Source organism: Callithrix jacchus, chromosome 1 (genome assembly GCF_049354715.1).
Source record: "Callithrix jacchus isolate 240 chromosome 1, calJac240_pri, whole genome shotgun sequence".
Taxonomy (NCBI): Eukaryota; Metazoa; Chordata; class Mammalia; order Primates; family Cebidae; genus Callithrix; species Callithrix jacchus.
The window spans coordinates 13406245-13431301 of NC_133502.1; the positions used below are offsets into that span (position 1 = coordinate 13406245).

Here is a 25057-nt window from a genome sequence, read left to right on the forward strand (position 1 = left end):
TTTTAGCATAAAGGGCTGTTGAATTTTGTCAAAGGCCTTCTCAGCATCTATTGAGAGAATCATGTGGTTTTTGTCTTTGGCTCTGTTTATGTGGTGAATTACGTTTATAGACTTGCATATGTTGAAGCAGCCTTGCAACCCCAGGATGAAGCCTACTTGATCGTGATGGATAAGCTTTTTGATGTGCTGTTGCAATTGGTTTGCCGGTATTTTATTGAAGATTTTTGCATCTATGTTCATCATGAATATTGGCCTGAAGTTTTCTTTTTTTGTTGAGTCTCTGCTAGGTTTTGGTATCAGGATGATGTTGGTCTCATAAAACGATTTGGTTAGGATTCCCTCTTTTTGTATTGTTTGGAATAGTTTCAGAAAGAATGGTACCAGCTCCTCTTTGTACGTCTGGTAGAATTCAGCTGTGAACCTGTCTGGACCTGGGCTTTTTTTGGTTGGTAGGCTATTAATTGCTGCCTCAACTTCAGCCCTTGTTATTGGTCTGTACAAGGTTTCAACTTCTTCCTGGTTTGGGCTTGGGAGGGTGCAAGTGTCCAGGAATTTATCCATTTCTTCCAGGTTTACTGCTTTATGTGCATAGAGTTGTTTGTAGTAATCTCTGATGGAGTTTGTATGTCTGTGAAATTCGTGGTGATATCCCCTTCATCTTTTTTTATTGCATCTATTTGATTCTTCTCCCTTTTATTTTTTATTAATCTGGCCAGCAATCTATTTTGTTGATCTTTTCAAAAAATCATCTCCTGGATTAATGGATTTTTGAAGGTTTTTCTTGCATCTCTATCTCCTTCAGTTCTGCTCTGATCTTAATTATTTGTTGTCTTCTGCTAGGTTTTGAGTTTTTTTGATCTTGCTCCTCTAGCTCTTTCAATTTTGATGATATGGTGTTGATTTTACATCTTTTCTTGCTTCTCATGTGGGCATTTATTGCTATAAATTTCCCTCTAGACACTGCTTTAAATGTGTCCCATAGGATCCAGTACGTTGTATCTTCATTCTCATTGGTTTCAAACAACATCATTATTTCTGCCTTCATTTCTTTGTTTATCCATTAGCATTAATACCAAAAGTACACTGATGCAATTGTAGAATTTGGACCTTTCTGTTAAAACAATAAGCTTTCTTGGAGTATTGGTCTGTTATTTATAAAAAATTATGAAGAGAGAGAGATCCAAGATGGCCAATTAGCAGCAGCTCAGGATTGCAGCTCCCAGTGAAAGCACAGAGAGTAAGTGGACGCCACACTCCCAGATGAATTTCTGTTGCCCACAGACCAGGAGATTCCCAGCAGAGGAGTCCCATGGGTTGCCAGCGCAACTCTTTTGGCCAGCACGGCTGTTTTGCCGGCACTCCGGCGCAGCAGTCCTCAGTGCGGAGTATACGAGACTGGGTGCCCTTTTAGTTGGCGTTTGGAGCTCCGAGAAAGCAGACAGAGTCACCCATTCAGCTGATTGAAAAGGGGACTGAAACAGGGAGCCAGACAAGGAGATTCCCGGACAAAAAAGCACCACAAATCTCAATGCTCCTGTTTCAGCTGGCTCAGTGGGTCACCACAAAGGAAATTACACAGATTCCGGTGCCCTTTCAACAGGTGACTGGAATTCCTGGGAGAGAATTGACCATTCAACAACAACAAAAAAAGAAGGCTCTGAGACAGGGAGCCAGGTGATCAGGCTCAGCTGGTCCCACCCCCACAAAAAAACACAGCAGTTGGAAATGCTGAGGATTGAGTTTCACAGTAAGCACAGCTGAACCTGGGAATGTCCAGCTCTGTGGAGGAGGGGCGTCCACCGAAGGAAAACTAAGAAACAGAAAAAGCTTTATCACCAACAAGCTGGACATCCACTCAGAGACCCAATCTGGAAAGTCAGCAATTACAAAGACGACAGGTGGATAAATCCACAAAGATGGGAAGAAACCAGTGCAAAAAGGCTGAAAACACCCAAAATCAGAATGCCTCTCCTCCTACATGGGATCTCAGCTCCTCATCAGCAAGAGAACAAGGCCTGATGGAGAATGAGTTTGACAAATTGACAGAATCAGGCTTCAGAAGGTGGATACTAAGAAACTTCTGTGAGCTAAAAGAACATGTTCTAACCCAATGCAAAGAAACTAAGAACCTTTAAAAAAAGGTTTGATGAAATGCTAACAAGAATAGACAGTTTAGAGAGGAATATAAGTGAATTAATGGAGCTGAAAAACACAATACGAGAACTTCACAAAGTATGCACAAGTTTTAACAGTCGAATTGATCAAGCAGAAGAAAGAATATCAGAGGTCGAAGACCAACTCAATGAAATAAAATGAGAAAACAAGATTAGAGAAAAAAGGGTAAAAAGGAATAAGCAAAGTCTCCAAGAAATATGGGACTATGTGAAAAGACCTCATCTACATTTGATAGGTGTACCTGAATGTGACAAAGAGAATGAATCCAAGCTGGAAAATATTCTTCAGGATATTATCCAGGAAAACTTTCCCAACCTAGCAAGACAGGACAACACTCAACTCCAGGTAATACAGAGAATGCCACAAAGATATTCCTCAAGAAGACAACCCCAAGGCACATAATCATTAGATTCACCAGGGTTGAAATGAAGGAGAAAATACTAAGGGCAGCCAGAGAAAAAGGTCAGGTTACCCTCGAAGGGAAGCCTAGCAGACTCACAGCAGATCTCTCAGCAGAAACCCTACAGGCCAGAAGAGAGTGGGGGCCAAAATTCAACATTCTTAAAGAACAGAATTTTCAACCCAGAATTTCATATCCAGCCAAACTAAGCTTCATAAGTGAAGGAAAAATAAAATTCTTTGTGAACAAACAAGTACTCAGAGACTTCATCACCACCAGGCCTGCTTTACAGGAGCTTCTAAAAGAAGCACTACACATAGAAAGGAACAACCAGTATCAGCCTTTCCAAAAATACTCCAAAGGGTAAAAAGCATCACCATAATGAAGAATCTACATCAATTAATGGGCAAAACAGCCAGCTAGCATTAAATGGCAGTATTAAACTCACATATATCAATATTAATCCTATATTTAAATGGACTAAATGCCCCAATCAAAAGACACAGACAGGTAAATTGGATAAAAAGCCAAAACCCATCAATACGCTGCATCCAGACCCATCTTACATGTAAGGATACACAAAGACTCAAAACAAAGGGAGGGAGGAAGATTTATCAACCAAATGGAGAGGAAAAAAAAAACAGGAGTTGCAATTCTCGTCTCTGATAAAATAGACTTCAAAGCAACAAAGACCAAAAGAGACAAAGAAGGACATTACATAATGGTAAAAGGATCAATGCAACAAGAAGAGCTAATGATCCTAAATATATACGGACCCAATACAGGAGCACCCAGATACATAAGGCAAGTTCTTAATGACTTACAAAGAGACTTAGACTCCCACACAATAATAGTGGGAGACTTTAACCCCACATTGTCAATATTCAACAGATTAATGAGACAGAAAATTAACAAGAATATCCAGGACTTGAACTCAGACCTGGAACAAGTAAACTTAATAAACATTTACAGAACTCTCCACCCCAAATCCACAAAACATACATTCTTCTCAGAATCACATCACACCTATTCTAAAAGTGACCACATAATTGGAAGTAAATCACTCCTCAGCAATCACATAGCATTTCGCAGGTTTAAATGAAATATTGATTGGCTGCTTGTTTGTTATTTTCCTCCCTTATTCCTTCCTGTCTCCATTGTTACATACAATTATTGGCATTAAAGAGGTTTTTAATACCTATTTTTAGACTGCATTTTAGCCTGGGCAATAGAGCAAGATTTTCGTTCTCTCTCCCTCTTTCTCTTCCTCTTTCTTTCTCTCTTTCATTCTTTTTTCTTTCTCTTTCTTTCTTAAAAAAAATTATGAAACATTTTTCTTATTAAGGAATTGGCCTAGGAAACAAAGATTATGTGTTTTATCAAGATAATTTCCTGTGCTTCATGTTGTCTTTATTAGGTCTTTGATTACAAAGAAACTGAATCTTCTATATTAAAAGACGTAAGTTTTTTCTACAACTATATGGCTTTCTGTATTTACCTTAGAAGACTTTAATTGACACTCTAGATAAATAAGTATTGTTTCACAATGACTTGTGATCCTATTTAATCAAGTATTTCAAATCATTTGATATTTCTGACAACTTTCTAATATCAGATCCTAAATTAAGACTTTTCTACCTCAAACTAGCTCTGGGAACTTCCAGATGGGTCACTAGAATATCTAAAAAAAAATTGTTCTCTCTTCTTATGAAGAGATATATTAAACTAATTAGGCTTGTTTGATATGTTAAATTTTATGGGAAGTATTATCTAATAAGTGATGCTGAACCTTCTTTCAGCCATATTACATGTGTGTATTATTAATATGTGTTTCATAAATTATACAAAATGCCCAGAAATCTGATAGATTTGGTATGATGCTACCAGTTATAATTTTAGTATCTTAAAATAGTGTATGTCACAGAAATAAAATTTCCCTGTCAACTGTGGTATAATGAACTCTCACTAGATCTTCACCATAGCCATTTTAAATTTTGTCATGCACAGTTAATTGGTTTACTCTGGTACTTTCCTGAAAACTGTTACAAGCAGCTACATACCTAGTGTTTGTCTTTGAGGTGATTCATGGAAAGGACACTGACAAATACAGGGTTTTGATAACTTTAAGATCATACCATTAAATTGAATAACAATTCCCAGAACTCTAATGAAGGAACTGATTGGTTCATAGAATTACTAACCCAACATCAAGCAGAACAAGAAATAATTGAATACCAAGCAAATTCCTCAGCAGATTTTCATGCTAAGTTAACTAGTATTGAAAATCTTAGAATATGCAATTTTAATGAACTCTGTAAGATTGATCCAAGTCCAATCACCTATAATGACCTATTTAATAAGCAGTGTTACGTATACCTGACTTGGAAAAACAAAACTGGTATCTAAAAGGATATAAATTTAATGTTAAGCATAGACTCACAGAGGATTTGGATGGCTACCTGGTCTTTTCTAAGTCCTTAAAGATTCCATTACTAAAAACTGCAGTCCATGACTTATCACAGAGAAATAAAATGGTGTAAATTCCGCTAAATGGGCATCTTTTGGTAGAATGTTATTTTATTGACTTGGCACAAATGTAAATAAGGTTATGATTAAAAATTTGTCTCAATATTAGCTAGTATAGCTAAGTTTACTGCAAAGGCTGTAGGTGCCCAACAAACTTCTCTAAACTCTCTTGCTAAATTTTTTGTAGATAATCAAATTGCCTTAGACTGTCTGTTGGAGGAAAAAGGGGCAGTGTGTACAACAGCTAACACTTCCTCCTGAACTTGGATAAACACATCTGATGTTATAAAACCTCAGTAATCACTGAATGACCTGTTGCAATATTCTCATTCAAGCGTTCTTTACTCCCTTGGCAATATAACTGTAATGACTGAAATAGGGAATTTGTGCCACTGTTTCTACTATCCTCTTCACCAAACCAAAACATGGTCCTCATGATGTATGGAGACTCCTCACATGCACTGCACTGGACGTTCCTTGCAGATCAGAAAAACTTGACTGAGAAAGGTCATTTTTGAAAAGTAAGTAACCTAAAGAGTGTCACTGAAGTAGATTTTAAGTAGGCATGGTGATTGTTTTCATGGTTGTCATTGAACTCAGTCTCAGGAGCTAGAATGACAGACATTCTTGAACAAAGAAGCCAGAATAGTGGAATTAAAAGGATTTCATCTCAGTGCTTCCATAAGTATGAAGTACATACATCTATAATTTTCACTTATCACAGGGTAAATATAAAATATAAAACTGACTCATTTAAAGAATGATCTTTTTCAAGAATTTAATGAACATAGAATCTTGTGAAATCTTACATTTTCACCCAAATGCCTTTTTTCTTTCTAATTCTACCCCCCTCCCATCTATTACTTTATAAACCAACTGATACATAAGTAGTTTCTTGGGAGATGACATATTAGCTAAATATTTTCTATGTAGTGAATGTGCATATATATATAAAAATTCACCCGACTGTATTGTTGGAATGATCCCTGTGAACTGGAACTGCTGGTGAAAATATTTGCAAAATCTATACTTTGAGTAAATTTCCTATAACTGGAGTAAATTTTCCCAGTATTTGAAGTTCCCCATCTCCTAAAACTATACAAACATTAGATATCAATATTTGTAAGCATTGATAATATAATTTTTAGTGAAAATTTCTTTTTCATCTATTAATGTTAAGCTTTTCCATCTTCATATAGCCTTGTAAGCCATTCATGTCACTTCACTCTTCTCTGTTCTTTTCATTTTCACTTCCCTTTGCTACTTCCGAATGTTAGTCTCTTTGCCACTGATCATCAAAAATATTAACATTTTGTCAAGCTTTGCAAGTATGTTTTCATTTATTTTACCATGGTGTTTCATTTTGGGGTTGTATAGAAGTTATACATTGAAATACAATCTTGTTCTGTTTAAAAAAAGAAATCAACAAACTGGATAATTGGTTAAAACATGTACATTTCTTGTTCTGTATCACTCTCTGATTTATTTAACTTTAATTGCTTTGGTTCATGGGGGCCTTGGTTAAGGAGCATATTGGTGTGATCCTCCTGATAGTCATCATAGGAGTCTCCCTGGTATGCTGTATCCTTTAAAGAGTCTTAAATGCTTGTGTGCAGTCATCTGTTGTGTGTCAAATGGCCTCACTCCAGTTATAGCAACAATAACACAAAGAGAACATGAAGAATTATTCAGTTGACTTAACATCGTGACTGGGAATTCCATGCAGAGATCAAAGAAGTCTGTTATGATGACAGTTATTCTCTGCAGTGACAGAGAATAACATCAATACCCAAGGTTTTACTGAATCTCTCAAAATTGAGAGGGTGGCTGAAAGGGGGGGATTGTTAAGGCAAAATAAGGAGGCCATATGCCTGAGGCTGTCTCCATACTGTGAATTCTTATGTAACAATCCACAATCTAACTTAGTATACAGACAAACCAAAACCTAACTTTTTAATAACTTTTTTGGTGTATTTTTGTAAATAAAAATTGCTGGATTTCAGCCCATCACAGGCATCCAACTGATCAGACCAAATAAGGCAAAGGACTCATCACACCATGCCCAAATAAGGCAAACACCTAGCTATAGACAATCAAGTAATTTTTCTATTTTGCTTCTGTGTTTGGCCTATAAAAACTCACTGCTCATGCTTCTGGGTGGAGCTCTCTGAACATTTTGTCCTGAGAGTGTTGCCCACTTCATGAATCTTTCTTTACACAAATAAACTCTGTTAAATTTAATTTGTCTAAATATTTTCCCATTTATTTATTTAGAGATGGTGTCTCACTCTGTCACCCAGGCTGGAGTGCAGTGGCACAATCTCAGCTCACTGCAACATCCACCTTCCAGGTTCAAGAAATTCTTCCACCTCAGCCTCTCAAGGAGCTGGGATTACAGGCATGTACTACCATGCCCAGCTAATTTTTGTACTTTTAGTAGAAATGGCATTTCCCTATGTTGTCCCAGCTGCTCTTGAACTCCTGGCCTCAAGTGATCCACCTGCCTTGGCCTCCCAAAGTGTTGGAATTACAGGCATGCGCCACCATGCCCAGCTAATTTTTTTGTATTTTTAGCAGAGACAGGGTTTCACCATATTGACCAGGATGGTCTCAATCTCTTGACCTCGTGATCCACCCACCTCGGAATTTTTTTTACTTTCCCTAAGTTGAGAACTTTTACCTTTTCACTTAAAGGAAGCACTTTACAGCTTCTCTTTCACATATTTGAATTGCCAGCATCACTATTCCTGCACTTTGAGGCCGTTATGAAGTAAAATAAGGGTGATTCGAACACAAGCACTGCAATACCATGACAGCCAATCCAATAAACAAGACAGCCACTAAATGATTCACAGGTGTGTAACACACACAACATGGATACACAGGACAAAGGGGCGATTCCTGTCTTGGGTAGGACAGAGTGGGATAGTATGAGATTTTATCAAACTACTTGAACTGGTACACAATTGAAAACATATAAATTGTTTATTTCTGGAATTTTCCATTTAATACATTTGGACTACCATTGACTGCCGGTAGTTGAAACCACAGAAGGTGAAACCATGGATGAGGAGAGACTCGTGTATAAGCAAATATTTTAAAACTTATTCACTAACAGTGTTTTTTCATATATTTCCTATAAAATTTTATGTTCTTTCCAATATCTGCATTTCAATCAATGTGGCAATACAATTCTCCAAATAACGTGGGCTCCGAGACCTGAGTGGACTTGCCCTCTGTCCCTTTTCCTCCCCAGTTCCCCTCAGCCAATATAGCCTATAGATTATTTCTTATATAATAGCTGCCTCATCCATTTTTTCATTTCTATCTCTTCTCCTACAAAGATATTTTCAGACACTTTGTTTTTTTTTGAAAGCTTATTCTAATTCTCATACTTTAAATCCATCTAATACACACCATTCATGCCATATTCATGCCATTTTCCCTGTTCAGATGTTTAGATAGAACCCTATTGCCTAGGATAAAGCTGAAATTATCCTGGCATTCTAGACTCTCCACAACCTGATTCCATTGTTGCAAGGAAGTGATCCTTTCTTCTTTTCTCCTTCCCTCCTTCAGTAAATGTTTATGGTGTACCTAATATATGCCAGGCACTGTGCTAGTCAGTGGAGATTTATTAATAAACAAACAAGACATGGACCAGTCCTCAAGAATCTGTGGTGTCCTAGGGAAAAGAGGTTTAAATCAAATATTGACACAATAATACAAATTCTAATAAGCACTATATAGAAAAAGTTATATGTGTTAAGAAAACGTATAGCAAGGTTCATGAGCTAATTAAGAAGAACATCAGGCCAGGCACGGTGGCTCATGCCTGCAATCCCAGCGCTTTGGGAGGCCAAGGCGGCAGATCATGAGGTCAGGAGATCAAGACTATCCTGGCTAATGCAGTGAAACCCATCTCTAGTAAAAATACAAAAAATTAGCTGGGCGTGGTGGCACATGTCTGTAATCCTTGCTACTTGGGAGGCTGAGACAGGAGAGTTGCTTGAACCTGGGAAGCAGAGGTTGTAGTGAGCTGAGATTGTGCCACTGCACTCCAGCCTGGGTGACAGAGTGAGACTCTATCTCAAAAAAAAAAAAAGAGGAACATCATAACTTTGTCCTGCTCCAGGGTCAACATTCACACATGGAGTTGCACAGCATGCCAGCCCTGGTCTAGACAGTCAGAAAAGTCCTGAGTAAGAGACACTTGAGTTGCCAGCCACAGGACACACTGGCTAAGCTGAGGGGCAGATCATTCCAGGTCCAGAGATTCGTATGCAAATACAAGGCATTGGGGCAAAAAGAAGCTTGACATGTTCATGAAACCAAGAGGATGTTTTGTGACTGGTGTACAGGGAGCACCCAGCCTCTGAGTTTCACCCACACCCATCACCTTCCTGGCCCCAGACCACACCTTGGACCCAGCAGACCTAACACTTTTGCTTTCATATGTTTTGTTAGTCTCCTCTCTCCTCTTTAAAATTTAGTTCATAACTCAAAATGGATCATAGCTCTTCATGCAAAATCAAAAACTATAAAACTTACAAGTGAAAACATTGGAGAAAGACACGAACCTGGGTTAGCAGCTATTTTAGACACAATACTAAAAGCATGACATAAGAGATAGAAAACTTTATAAACTGGACTTCAACAAAATTTTGTTCTTCAAAAGGCACTTTAATAGAATGAAAAGATGAAATAGGGAGAAAATATATGCAAATCACATATCCAATAAAGCACTTGAATCTGGAATATAGAAAGAACTCTCAAAATTCTATAAGAAAGCAAACAACCCAATAAAAAGTGGACAAAATATTTAATAGACATTTCTTAAAAAAAGATATTTGGATTGCAATTAAACACAATAAAGGATGGTCAGCATCATTAATCTTTGACCACAAGATACTGCTGGCACTTATTGGAATGGCAAAAATCAGAAAGACCAGCCATACCAAGTGTTTCTGTGGATATGGAACCAGTGGAATTCTCATACACTGCTGGTGGGGATGCAAAATGGTACAATTATTTTAGAAATGGAAAACAGTTGGGCAGTTTCTTAAATGGACACTGATCATAAGGCCTGTTAATTGCACTGCTAGGTAGTTACCCAAAAGAAATAAAAGCATATATTCATCAAAGACTTGAACATGAATGTTCACAGCGTCTGTATTAATAATAGCCAAAACTGAAAACAACCCAAATGTCCAGCAAGAGCTATACAGATATAAACAAATTGTGGTATATCCATATAAAGGGTTAAAGGGTTACTACTCAGTAATAAAAAAGAATGAGCTATTGATACTTGCAACAACTTGGCAGAATTTCAAAATAATTGTACTATGTGAAAGAAGCCAGACAAAAACATTCTAGCAAGCAGACCAGTGACTGCCTAGAGGCATAAGGTGTGGAGGAATTACAAAAGGGCAGGAAGAAACTTTGGGGGGGGTCATGAATGCGTTCATTATCTTGATTTTGATGATGGCTTCATGGATGTGTATGTATAACAAAATGGGTCAAATGTTTCACTTCAAATATATATAGTTCATTTATGCTAATTCTAACTCAATAAAGCTGCTAAAATATAAAAAGTATGTTTTAAATGCAGGTCGTAACTCACATCTTCTAGGAGCTATCTCTAATCACTATAGTTCGATGTCTCCCCTGAGATCTGTAAGTACTTAGTGATTCTATGATTCATTTGACTCTTAACATTTACTGACTTGTGTTACTAGTGATCATTTATTGGGCACGTTTCCAAGTTACAACCTCAGAAACAGGATAAGCACTTTTGTTCCTTCCTCGGTCTCTAGAACAGGTCTTTGTGCATAGTAGGCCTTTAATAAATATCCTGTTGAAAGATTCATATTAAACCTCTAGAGAAAAACACTGTGTTATTTTTCAGAAGATAAAATATAGGACTTCCTCCAACATTTGATCGAGTTGATAGAAACTAATTCCTAATTTATGCTTAAGCAGCTCATTGCCAAACACAGCATTTTCAAATGTGAAAGATATTTACAAATCTAAAAGCTACAATAAATCATGTGTGACAAAATTAGTGTGTTTGGCCAAAGATCAGATAAATTCACATTATAAACCATACAATTAACCAACACTGCCAAAGTAAATGTTTCAAAAAGAAGCTAATGTGTAAATGTTCTTATTTGTTTGTTCATTCATTTATTTATACCTCACCTCATTCCAAAATTTGCATGAGCAGAATAAAGCAAAAAAATGCTACAAAAAATTTGTAGTTCCAAAACAATTTGGAATTTCAGTGTGAGAAAATCTACCATTTGTGTCACGGTTTTAATTTTATCCTATATATTTCACATACATCATTATTATTTACACAAGGTACCAGCATAGAGTAGGCAGAACTGTGCAACCAAGTCTTTATTTCTAGTTAATAACCTGGATATTGGCTGTGGGAACCACTTTACCCTACCAATATCTGGATGAAATTGCTGTGACCCCTCCTTCCAAGTTAAAGTTTAAATCTCCTGCCAAGATTTTAGCAAATTCCAGGGACGCTCACATTCTTGTATCTACCTTTGTCTGAGGACCCGTCACTTGTGAATCAGCTCCATTTTGAAACTTCTTAACCACTCGCTCATGCTCTGTCTGCTGCACACAAAGCATCAGCCACGGAATGGAGTTCTTAGCTAGTTTTCAACAAAACTACCACTCACACAAAGCACTTATGTGTGTGTGTGTTAGGTTTAATGAAGCTCTGTGAAGACCCAGGTTACATCTCAACAATGCAGGCAACTTCAAATAGAATATTAAACAACGATGCCCTACAATCATTCAACAAACAACCATGGCTTACATTTCAGACCACTCAAGTAGTAAGAACTCTTTCCATTGGCCACTTGAGGCCACATTAGCCCGCTCTCCATTCTCTAACTGGCTTCTCACTTCTTGTCATCCCTCTTACAGCTCTTCCCCATTACTTCCTCTGGCTCCTAATCCTTTTCCCTCCTCTGTGCAAAACAATTCTATCTCTCCGCCTCTTCCCAGATGCTGCTTCAGACCCATCCTAGCACATTCACACTCAGGCAGGTACTCAACAACACATTCCTTTCATATTAAACACATCGACCCCCTTTAAATGTAGTCATATCAGTAAATAGCAATTTCTGTTCTCCATTCTATTTACAGGTCTTGGATTTTAATCTAAAAATTCACTAATACTGTGTTGGAGGCCATTTTAATGGACAATAAACTCTTTAAAACCCTCAGATGCCAACTCTCAACTGTGTTTTTCCCTGTGAAGATTTCCTCGGTTGCCCGGGTAGTTAGCTGCTTCTTGTACCTTTGCTCAGAATTTATCTTGTCATGGTGCTAATGAGGTTTACTCTTCCACCAGCCTGAGGATGGGAACTACACCTTATTCATCTCTGCAACTACGTCAGCCTCTATCATACAGTAAGCATTCGGTAAATATTTGTCAAATCAATTATTTGATGCCAATCGTGTCTGGTTGAGATTGGGTAGCAAATCATTTGGTCTCAGACAGCAAAGGTACAAATCCCCACAAAAGTGAAGCTGAAAGGCCAAAAGTTAGAAATGGGCTTTTAAACCCATATAGACAGAAAAACAGAGAGCTATTCAATGCAGAAAGGTACACCACGTACCTTTAATCATTCCGCTTATTCTGGAGGCAGGCTTCCTTCCAACCTTGACTTTCAAAAATTTTGTTCTAGCTGTGCTGCCTCTGGAATTCACAGTGCCCACTTCACTAGATGATGACTCATGCTCACCATGTACCAAATTATTTCCATTTGGATACCATTTGGAGGCACCAGACAAAAAGACTATAAACCAATTCTACAACAAAAGATGGTCTCCCAGTAAAAAGTTTTCACCCACCTCCTCTCTCAGCTGGTTTTCCAAAGAATAATTATAGAGCAAACTTGTAAGCTCACTGAGAATAATTGCTGTTTCTAAGTTTCTTTTATACAACATCTTGCACCAACTTGAGCTTAGTAGGTATGGGATACATATTGAATTGCATGGAATAACTGTGAAGTCAATTCAGCACAGCAATGAACTTCAACAAAATATGTTTACATGTGAATACATATGTATGTATACATGTGAATACATACGTATGTATACATGTATGTATCCATGTTTATGTGTGCACATGTTTATACATGGATACAGAGAGAAAGTGAGAGAGCAACTGCATTGCAGGTGAATAGTTGCACCTGATTATTTATTGTCCTATATACACCACACTGTGCCATCTGTTTATTCTTTCATTTAACATTTATTAAGTTATGACATATCAGAAAGAACTATGAATAGAGGAAAAGAAGAGTTCTTGTCTCTTTACAGCTGCCTCTAATTTTTCTCTCTGTTGGAGCAGAGAAGAGTGGGAGGAGGTGGAGAACTTAATGCAGCCGCATTATTATTGGAGAATACAGACAGTGTTATCAGAGGGAAGAAAGAATACACCCCACGCAGCCCCCAGAATCAGTGCTGAGTATTGAATAACTAGATGAACACCAAGTCCATGTGCTTTAGACAGGCTCTCAGGCAATTGCTCTCAATGTGATAAAAAGAAAGCAGTCAGGTAGGAAAACATTCAAAGAATGTGATTTATAAGGAAGACATGCAAACACCACATATGCGTGATGTGGGCTAACGGTCATAGCCAGCAGGCGATGATGAATGTAATAGACATGGAGGCATTTATCAAAACTTGTAAGCCCATAATAATGTAAAGCTAATAGGGCCTCAGCAGTTTTCAGGTGCAACATTTCCCAGTCCTTTCTGGGTCATATACACATAGAAAATGACAATATTCATAAGACAGGCTGAGATACACGAAGGAGGTTGCTTAGGGGAGAAGGCCATCAGCTCAAGGCCCAGATCAGCTCCCCGGGTGCTGTCATGAGGCAGTAGTTGAAAAGGCCTACTTTAGGCCAGTCTCCTCATTTTGCATGGGAAGAAACTGAACCTTTGCTTAAGATGACTCAGCTAGAAAATCAAAACAGAACCAGGAGTAGAGCTTTAAGTCTCTCTCTTAATTGATACTTCTGCGGCAATTGAACCTTGAACAACACCAACTTCTTGCGCTGAAAAGTCCACGTGTAAATTTGACCCCCCCATAAACTTAACTATTAATACTGTTGATTGGAAGCCTTACCAATAACACAAACTGTCAATGAACATACATTTTGTATGTTATATGAATTATATACTGTATTCTTATAATAAGGCCAGAGAAAGGAAAATAATTATTAAGGAAATCATAAGAGGCATGTATAAGGGTTCTCTAGAAGGACAGGACTAATAGGATAGATGTGTATATAAAGAGGAGTTCATTACGGAGAATTGACTCACACGATCACAAGGTCTCACAGTAGGCCGTCTGCAGGCTGAGGAGCAAGGAAGCCAGTCGAAGTCCCAAAGCTGAAGAACTTGGAGTCTGATGTTCAAGGGCAGGAAGCATCCAGCATGGTAGAAAGAGGTAGGCTGGGAGGCTAGGCCACTCTAGTCTTCACGTTTTTCTGCCTGCTTTTATTCTGCCTGAGCTGGCAGCTGATTAGATTGCACCCACCCAGATTGAGGGTGGGTCTGCCTTTCCCAGCCCACTGACTCCAATGTTCATCTCCTTCAGCAACACCCTCACAGACACCTAGGAACATACTTTGCATCCTTCAATCCAGTCAAGTTGACACTCAGTATTAACCGTCACAAAGGAGAAACTATATTTAGGGTTCATTAAGTGGAAATGGATCCTCATCATCCTCGTTGTGCTTATGTTGAGTAGGAAGAAGAGGAGGAGTTGGTCTTGCTGTCTCAGAAGTGGCAGAGGCAGAAGAAAATCCAGATATAGGCGGACCTGCACAGTTCCAACCCATGTTAAAGGTCAACTGTACTCCAGTGCTTCTCCAAGTACTGTCCCCAGACCAGCAGCATCAATGTCACCTGGGGACATGTCCAAGTACAAATTCCCAGACCCTACCCCCTACCCTACTGAATCAGAAACTGGGGGATGGGGTCCTGCTCTCTGTGTTTGAACAAGCCCTTAACAGATTATTCATTTTGATGCTCACTCAAGTTTCAGAACTACTGCTGTCATCTGTACTGACTTTCAATGCTTCTATAAGCTGCCAGGTTAACATTTAGATTGCCTAATGCAGGGATTGGCCACGGTTTCCTGAAAAGGGTCTGAGAGTTAATATTTTAGGCTTTGCAGGACACCCAGTCTCTGTAATGGCTACTCAACTCAGCCACTGTAGAACAAAAGCAGTTGTAGGCACTACATAAATGGCGTGGCTGTGTGCCAGAGAAACTTTATTTATTTACCAAGCCACCAGAAATCCTACTTTTCAAAGGACAAGGATGGAATTAAAAGTATCTATTTATAAATTTTCAGGGACATGTTTTTCAAAAGGAGAAGTAAACTTACATTGTCCCTCCCTTGTATCTATTCTTCACTTAAAATTGCTTACTTCTCTGAGAAATTAAGTACCAATTTAAATACTTTATAATCATTTAATACACAAACTCAAATCATTGTTTTCACTGGTGAAAAATGAGTTGTGTTTGCATACTGTACATTTTCCACAGCATCTGATTAAGAAATAGGACAATAAATAACTAGAGTTTTCTTAAGTCCTTCCAACTGAAGAATCTGTTCATTCAGGTTTGGTTTTGCTTGGTTTTGTTTTGTTTTTGAGACAGAGTCTCACTCTGTTACCCAGGTTGTAGTGCAGATCTTGGCTGACTGTAACTTCCGCCTCCCAGGTTCAAGCAATTCTCCCTGCCTCAGCCTCCCAAGTAGCTGGGATTCCAGGCACCCACTACCATGAGTGGCTAATTGTTTATTTTTTTTGTTTGTTTGTTTTAGTAGAAATAGGATTTCATCATGGTGGCCAAGCTGGTCTCAAACTCCTAACTTCAGGTGGCCCGCCCACCTCAGCCTCCCAAAGTGCTGGAATTACAGGCATGCGCCACCATGCCCAGCCTGAAGAATTTGTTTTAAAATAGAGTTAGCCTATAGAAATACTTTATTTTGTCTGATTTTTCTTTTTAAAAGGAAGAGTTTTATGGTAAAAGAAGTGAGACGATTCAATTTAGGACAATAAAGTGAGTGGGTGAAGATAATGCTAATCTATTCCTCTTAAAAATAGAACTATGCTTAGAGGAGAAGTTTGAATACTTAATCTGGAATCATGGTGGTACCGTTAGTCACACTCCTAGATCTTTACAGCCATAAAAGGGACCTTAGGAATTATCTAGTCCAACCCCATCATTTTGCAGATGACTAGACTGAAACTCAAAGATGCCAAGAGTGACAGAGGCAGCTGCTGTTCCCCAAATATTTTAGATGTTCTTCACTGTCCAGCCCATCCCCCCACTACCCACACCCCATCTCCACAGTTAAGCTTCAGTCATGTGACCCATCCTGGTCCATACACTGTAAACAGATGTGACATGCCACTTCCTGGTTCAAATTGTGACAAGCCAATGTGTCCGTCTCTCTCTCTCCTTCCTCTCAGTGGCTCCCATGTTGAGATGGGGTAACCACAGCATGAAAGTCACCTGGATTTTCAGATCACCCCATGGAAGGCAGCTGCTCTAGAGGGTGGTCCAGCACTCATCAGGTTTTTGCAAAGGCAAGTAGCTTACCTTTGTGTTTCACAGCCACAGAGATTTCAAAATGTATTTGTTCTTGCAGCATAGTTTAACCCGTTCTAACAAACACACTAAGCAACTCACTCAAGTTCAGTCAGGAACTTAATGGCAGAGCTGGCGTTAGAATCCAAATCCCCTGAGTGACCAGTGTAGGATGACTTCATCACTCACTGAAGAGTCAGGATAGGTGCCACCAAACCAAATCTGAAGCAAAGGGACCAGACAGTTGAAAATGAAAACAGACAGAATGTGGATTGGTAAAGAGCAATACCCATGGGTTGAAGTCCAAAATTAGGAGGGGAACGGTCAGGAAGGAAAGAAGTCCCAGTGTTCAGGTTTCAACAGAGGACCAGAAAGGCCGAGGGGACAGAGATGTGATCTTGTCCTTGAAGGTCTCTTGTTTCCCAATTGATACATTTCCCTCAAGTTGATGACAAATGCTCCTAGACTCGGTGACCCAGTTACGGAGTTAAATCCTCAAAACAATGTGCTGCCATCTTTTTATTTGTGCACAGCAGCCATCAAACAAACAGGAACCTTGTGCCTCAGAATCAGATTATTTTTTTTTTTTTAAGACGGAGTTTATTCTGTCGCCCAGACTGGAGTGCAGTGGCACTATCTCAGCTCACTGCAACCTCCGATTCCTGGGTTCAAGTGATTCTCCTGCCTCAGCCTCCCAAGTAGCTGAGATTATAGGCGTGCACTACCGTATTCAGCTAATTTTTGTATTTTTAGTAGAAATGGGGTTTCACCATATTGGCTAGGCTGATCTTGAACTCCTGACCTCAAGTGATCTGCCTGCCTCAGCTTCCCAAAATGCTGGGATTACAGGCATGAACCACCGCACCCGGCCCCAGATTAATGTACCATGACATAGAATTTTTTAAAAACAACAAATTGGAGAGAAAAAAATGAGTAATTGGTTGCTAGGCAACATCAGTGCAAAGCTCTTTCTTTCCCTTCAAGAGCATTTGCTGCATCCTTATGAACAAAAGTTAAAGAGTACTTAGCAGCAGGCCTATATTTGGTTGTGACATCAACAGATACCAAATAAATTTTGCCTGCATTGCGTCAAGCCTTCAGAGCTCTGAAGGGCTACCCCCTGTGCACAGGATGACGTTTCCTCTTCTGAATATTCATTTTCTTGGTGCACACAGGTTAGATGGCCACCTTTTGTAAGGAATCGAAATAAAACAGGAGATTTGCAAAGTCATGCGAGGACAGGAGGGCGTTTGCGGTGACCTGTCTAGTGGAAGACCCTTTGTCTGGATGCCAAGCAGCTCAAGCTAAAGGTTAGCCCCGCTTCCTCCTATCCCTTCCTGGAAAATGGATGTTTTGCTTCTGAACTGGCCTCTCTAGATGCAGACACTCACTCAAATGTGAATCAAAAGCAAAGCTAACAATGAGCACAGGGACCATATCTCCAGGGCTGTCTAGACGACTGTCCACTGACTCACTGGGCACACACCTCCTGCATTGCTCTGCCCAGCTGCCCTTTTCTCCTCCTGCTTTCATTTTGGCTTCACCCACTGGCCCTGACACGCGCCACCACATCTCCTACCTAATATCTATTTTAGACTTAATTACCCAAAAATCTAGAACTCATTTCTTGCTATTTTCTCCCAGCTGCAAACAATAGGGCATCTTTCCTGGCAGTGGAACACCAATGCACTCTAGGAAGTATCGTCCAAAGTGCAGCTGCCCAATGGACACTACTTGACCCCAAAGGAACCAGACAGGAGGATGGACTTCGTAAGCATTTCCATCAGGGATGCAGAGAGTTGCTCATCCCAGAGCTCCTAAAGCACCTGTTATGTGTAAGACTCTGTTCAGAGCTGCGGATATTAAAAAAGAAAGAAAGAAACAGTTTGATTTTTGAGTAAATAAGACTAACACAAAAGAAGACAGTACAGGCTATTCATTCCATCCGATTCTGCCTTTATGATCATATTAAAAAAGATAAGAAGGTCAGGGAAAGGGGGCAGAAGATAACTCTAGACTTGGTTAACAGCAGATTCCAAAGGGCAGTCTTGTTGACCAGAAGGAGGAGAAGCCCGTTCAAGGTCACTGGCAAAAACTGGGACTTCATTACCCACCTCCCTCGAATGTCCTCCATGCCGCTCCCTCCCAGTCCGCATTGCAGAACGTTTGAGATTGAATTCTCATTCCCACTACTCTCATCCCTGCTAGAATTTGTCTGTTTATTGCCAACACCTGAGCCCCACCTGCCCCACTTCCTCTCCCTCTGCCACATCTAGCTTTGGAGCTGGCTGGCCCAAGTCTGCTTCATGACCTGAGTACATTGATTGCCTCCCTCCCCGCCTCATGTTCTCTCTCCCAAAACTTTTCCTGAGCCCACACTATTTGTTAGGCACCATGCTTAGAAGTTCTGAAAACACAAAGACAGAAAAATACATTGTCCTTTTCCTTAAGGAACGTATCATCCAAAACAGACAACCACCATAGACAGTTATGGGTCCCACTGAGGCTAATTTCGGTCATTTGAGTTCTCTAGGGTGGGCGCTACATTAATGGCAACAGTTGAGCTTTTTCAATTCATCTCAATTGAATCTGGTGCAGGGATTTGTCTGTGAAACAAAGGCTTCCCACTGAGCAAATTTCGTCTCTATAACACCTTACAAAAGGATGGTGCTTGAACTTCTTTGCTTAATCCTGTCTTCTTAGCACAGGGCATTGCTGGGCACTGAAAGCAAGCTCATTAAAGACGTATGAGTCGAAAGGCAATTAATTCAAAAGACCAGTATTGTTTCTGCCTCTCCTCATGCCCCTACACCCCCCACACACACACACACAAACACACACTTGGACACACACACACCTTCCAACTGCCATTTTTTGTGCAATGTGCTCGTAAATGACGAGCAATGCACGAGCAACAAGTATTGCTCTTATGTCCTGCTCCATTTTATTCCCTGTAGAAGATGCTCTGGACATCACCACAACCTCTGCTGCACTGCTCTCCTCCTTCACCTCCCCACATCATGGAAGTGAGATCAACTAACATCCCTGGCAAAAATAAAGCCAGAGCCCAGTGAAAGAGCTGTGCCTTCATCTCAGTACTGCAAACTTATGTGCCCCTGAAGCAGCTTATTTTCTGTTTCTGATGGGCGTGCTTATAAGTATAAACCTAAAATGTTCACAAAGTCAAGGCAGATTACATCCTTGACTTCCTCTCTATCGATCAGGCTTGCCACAATGCCCCTGAAAAATTAAATTGGTCTGCCAGGATTTATACTTTATGAGGTCTCATATTATTGCCCCAGAATCTGTTCTTCTCAAGGGGCTTTCAGATGCATACGATTTTCTTCAGCATCTTTCCAGGAACAGAAGTGCATCTTTTAGGATCTGCTCATCTATGCTGAAATCTCGCAGTTCAGGCGTGAAGACACTGCCTGCATTGCATAGAATAGTGGTCACACGAAAGAAAGTCAGACCAGGGGCGTGCATTTGAATACCTTGTAAAATGAGTTAATTGTTGAATCTGAGCTTCTAATTCTAAAGTTGATAACTAATAAATAGAAAGTTTGCTCTATTAAAACAAGTCCAATTCTGACGGCATCTCCTTAGGCAGTCAAGCAGATGGCCTGGATGATTCTAAGAGCCCACCCATCACACAATAAAGACTGCTGAAATAAATGCCACTTGACGAACAGCAAACAGTGTACCCTTTTGTTTTTAGAATCCTAGAACCAATCACAGTTTCTAATAGCATCTAGCTCTACTAATGTTCCTTCTTTGAACTTCTAAGTTCTAAATACTTTAGTGTAAGCACTTTGGGCAGGAGGAAAGTGCTTTTCAAATGGCTTTTTTTGCAATTGATGTCAAATATAAATACATTCCTTCCTGACAAATCTAGAGTTTTGTTTTGTGGTTAGTCTCTAGACTCACAACCAAGTTTAAAAATATTTTTGAAACAACTGAGAATTCTGAAGTTCTAATATTTTCCTGACTGCTGTTTTCCTGTTGCACTCTAAATTTTTCTACATTAAAATGTATTATCCAAGCAGCAAAAGTTCCCACATCAATCAATAAGCATTTGCTGAGAAGTTACTATGTACTAACGCTGTGAGATTAGTAGGGGAAAACACAAAAGAATTTTATGACATATCTGTCCCTAATAAGTTTACTGTCTACTTGAGAAATGAAATTGACCAACGGACAAATTGAAGAACATTTAGCATGTAAACTGTGCAACCCAGTCACAGAAATAGTAAGAGGTGAAAATGGACAATACATTGCAGGCCAGACAGGACTTGGAACAGATAATAAATTTCTGCATTTCAGGGCCTTGCTCTTGTAATTTCTTCGACCAGAGAAACCATCCTTGGCACATTCTCAGAATCGAGTTCAAATGCTCCTTCATCCATGAAGCCTTTGCCAGTCCTCTTGGCTGGCATTCATTGTTCCCTTTGCCAAACTCATAAGTTGCACTTTGCTTGTAATTACGTTAAAATCATTACTTAATTCTGCTTTATCATTAACTGACAAATATCAACCTTTCCTAGTGAGCTTCTTGAAGGCATAGATTGAGACCTCACCTTTAGCTTCTCCCCAAAATCAGCACCGTGTTGCTGTTTTATCTGTGTTTAAAAACATTTGTTGATATCATTTAATTTTGTCATCAAATAGAGATTATGCTTACACATAATCATTTCTGTGCTGTTTTCATATTAGTTTAGTATTTTCCATGGGAGTTCTCAAGTTGAACTAAGATATATAAAGTTTAATATACCATCCATCATTAAATTACATCATACTCAGATTCTTCATAATGCATTCCTTTTCTCTACATGTTGTACATCAGGTTTTTTTTCTTTAGAAATTAACTCAGTCCAAAAATTATAAAATCATTTCAATAACAATGCTTTTGTCCCCTTCAACATTCTCGTTTGGAACAAGAACTTGGTTATGTGCAAGGAAGCTCTTAAATCATATGTAACATATTTAGAATATTTTTAAGTACTTTCAGTTGTTATAGTATTAGCTAACATTTATGTTTACATATTGGGTGTCAGGCACTGTTAAGCCCTTATGTAAATTAATAATTTCTTACAAATATCTAATTTCTGATATTTTGTTGCTATTATTATCTATGCTGTTCTCCTTGTCCTTGTGAGCTTGTCTTTCTTTTAAAATTCCTTTCATTTAATTTTAGTGTGGTTTCAGAAAGGACAAAAACTGATGTTTGTGTTTAATTGACCTTCTTAGCCTGGCCAGAACCCAATGTATATTTCAAAGAAGACATTTTAGTACAATGGTCAAGAGAGCAGGCTCTGGGGTCAGACTGCCTGATTTTGAATCTCAGTTCTAAAAATTATTAGCTGTGAGACACTATGTAGAAAGAAAAAAAAATTTAAAATAGCTTTACTCTCCTCTGAGAGATAAGAGAAGTTCTGCATCCAGAAACAGTAAAAAAATGTCATTTTTAGAAGAGGAGGAGGAAGAGGAGGAGGAAAAGATTCAGAAAACAAACAAAAACAAAAATGGTTCTTGGAAATTAAAAACATGATTACACAGATTAAAAACTCAATTGAAGTGTTGAGAAATAGGATTGAGGAAGTTCCCTAGACAATGATGTAGAAAATATAAACAAAAAACCAGGAAAATTAGCAGACCAGTCCAGAAGCTTAATCTCAAATAAAAGAATTTTCAGAAAAAAAAAAAAGAATAAAATAGATGAGTAGCTGGACACAGTGGCTCACACTTGTAATCCCAGCCCTTTGAGAGGTTAAAGTGGGTAGATCACTTGACCCCAAAAGTTTGAGACCAGCCTGGGCAACACGGTGAAATCTCATGCCAAAAAATACAAAAATTAACTGTGTGGTGGGGCACACCTGTAGTCCTAGTTACTTGAGAGGCTGAAATCAGATAATCACTTGAGCGTAGGGAGGTCAAGGCTGCAGTGAGCTGAGATCAGGCCACTGCACTCCAGGCTGGGTGACAGAGTAAGATCCTGTTGCAAAGAAGAGGATGAGGAAGAGGAAGAAGAAGAAGAAAGGAAGGGAGGGAGGGAAATGGAGAGGAGGGGAGGGAAGGGAAGGGGGAGATGGATGAGAAGGAAATCATCAATGAAATACTACAAGAAAATAAGCAGATTCAAAGGGTGTGAATTTTCAGATGCAGAACCCACCCAGCAAAAACCCAGAACAATAGGTAAAGATAGATGTACCACAAGGCATATCACTGAGAAATTTCAGAACATAGGAGTAACAGTAGAGTCTGAAAGTCTATAGAGAGAAATAATAGATCACACACAAAAGATCCAGAATCAAACGCCTTCAGAACTCTCTACAATACTGGCAGCAAGAAAACAATGGAGCAATGCCTTTAAAATTCTAAAATAAAATAATTACTATGATATCTAATTTAGAAGGCTATAGGAACCAAATTATCAGTGGAAATACATTTTCATAAATGCAATGTCTCAAAATCTTTACCTCCCATGCACTTGTAGGGTCTTAGGAAATGATGTTTCAAAACGAAGGCCTGAGAAGCAACTCTCTGACCTTCTCCTACCCTTCAGTCTCTGGCCTTTTATTTTCCCTTGAGGAAACTAGAAACTAGAATCCCTCTTCCCCAAGGCAGGTCATAGAAACTAGAACCTCTTTTCCCCAAAGCAAGCCATAACACCTAAAAATATGAGTCTTACTTTCCCTCCATCTGTGTAAAAACTGGCCGTAAAGAACGATCTGGGCTGAAAGTGGTGGCTCACGCCTGTACTCACAGAACTTTTGGAGGCCGAGGCATGTGAATCCCTTGAGTCCAGGAGTTTGAGACCAGCCTGGGAAACATGGTGAAACCCTGTCTCTACCATATATGTATGTATATGTGTGTGTGTGTGTGTGTATACATACAAAAAAAAATAGTCTGGTGTGGCAACACATGCCTTGTAGTTTCAGCTTCTCAGGAGGCTGAGGCTTCTCAGGAGGATCACTTGACCCCAAGAGACAGACATTGCAGTGAGCCAAGATTGTGCCACTGCACTCCAGCCTGAACACTGTGAGATTCCATCTAAAAGAAAAAAAAATTCTCTGATCTACCTTCTTAGATCATAGATTATAAGACCCCCTTGCCAGAGAGGGCTCTACCTCATACCCAGAAGGAAGGAATGAATGCTCAGAGAGGCCAAGAAGATTCTTGGCTGGGTTTCCTCACTCAGTCTATTGGCAGTACATCATATCCTCTTTGTTCAGCCATATTTCTACATAGCTATCCACACCTTGTTTAACCTAAGCATAGAAATGAACAGTGTCCCCTGTACTTTTGGATCTTTATTCTGAAGGCTCCTGGGTCACATAAAACTATGATTAAATAAATTTGTATGAATTTTCTGCTATTAAGCTGCCCCTTGTCAATGATGTCAGTGAAACCCTCAGCGGGCAAAGGGAAAGTTTTCCTTTGGCCTCTACACACTCTTTCTAGAAAGCTCCAGGAGGATGTGTCCCAATAAAATGAGGAAATAAACTCAGAAGGAAGACATGCAGGTAAGGGGGAGCCTGAAGGAGGATGATAAACAGAGAACCCTGATGATCATTAAGCGCCTGTCACAAGTCAGTCCAGATTGGAGTGGTGAGACACAGGAGTCATGCTCATTGAGAGTTGTCATCACCAAAATGCCACTGCTTTCTACCCTGAGCCCAGAATAGCTAGGTAAGCCTAGCACAGATTGGCCAATTAAACATACATGCACACATGTGCACATGCATGCACCTATTTATGTAACATGTCCTATGTGTAAGGCCATGTTCTAAGTTCTTTTTAAGTATTAACTCATTTATGCTTTAAATAACCAATTAAGTAGGTATTATTATTGTCCTCATTTTACAGACAAGGAAAAGGAGGTACAGAGAGGTCAAATAGCCCAATGGTCATGAAGAGGCCAAATTTCAAAAGTACCCTGGCTCCTGAAGCTCTTAACCATAGATTCTTACTGGGTACTTGGATGATGACGGTTCTGCTCTTCCTTTGAAAACTGCTTCCTGGATTAGATCGGGAGGCTCATTCGCCCTCCTAGGACTCTGAGAGAGCCCACCATGAGCTTAGAAGCAGAAAGTACAGAACAGCCAATGGCTCTGAGCCTTCTTCTGCCTATCAGCCAATACCTGCTCCACACAACAGCCCTGCCCGGTTCCCCAGGACTCACTCAGTGCCTTGCCTTGAGTCCCCAGAGGGCTTTTGTAAGTTCTTAGGCGAGCTGAAGCCAAGCTATGACCCAGAGATCAGCTTATTTTCTCCCAGGAACCTTCACCTGACCGTGGCAATGTTTCCCCT

At 39.5% G+C, this 25057-nt stretch overlaps 1 long non-coding RNA gene across 1 annotated transcript in view; it reads right to left on the reverse strand.

Annotated features, from left to right (window-relative positions):
• Positions 1–14616, reverse strand: part of LOC144582204 (uncharacterized) — a 31471-nt gene extending 16855 nt beyond the window's left edge. Inside the window, exon 1 of the long non-coding RNA XR_013534543.1 lies at positions 14465–14616. This is a non-coding gene — a long non-coding RNA (uncharacterized LOC144582204). The remainder of the gene's footprint in view (positions 1–14464) is intronic.
• Between the last annotated feature and the right edge of the window lie 10441 nt (positions 14617–25057).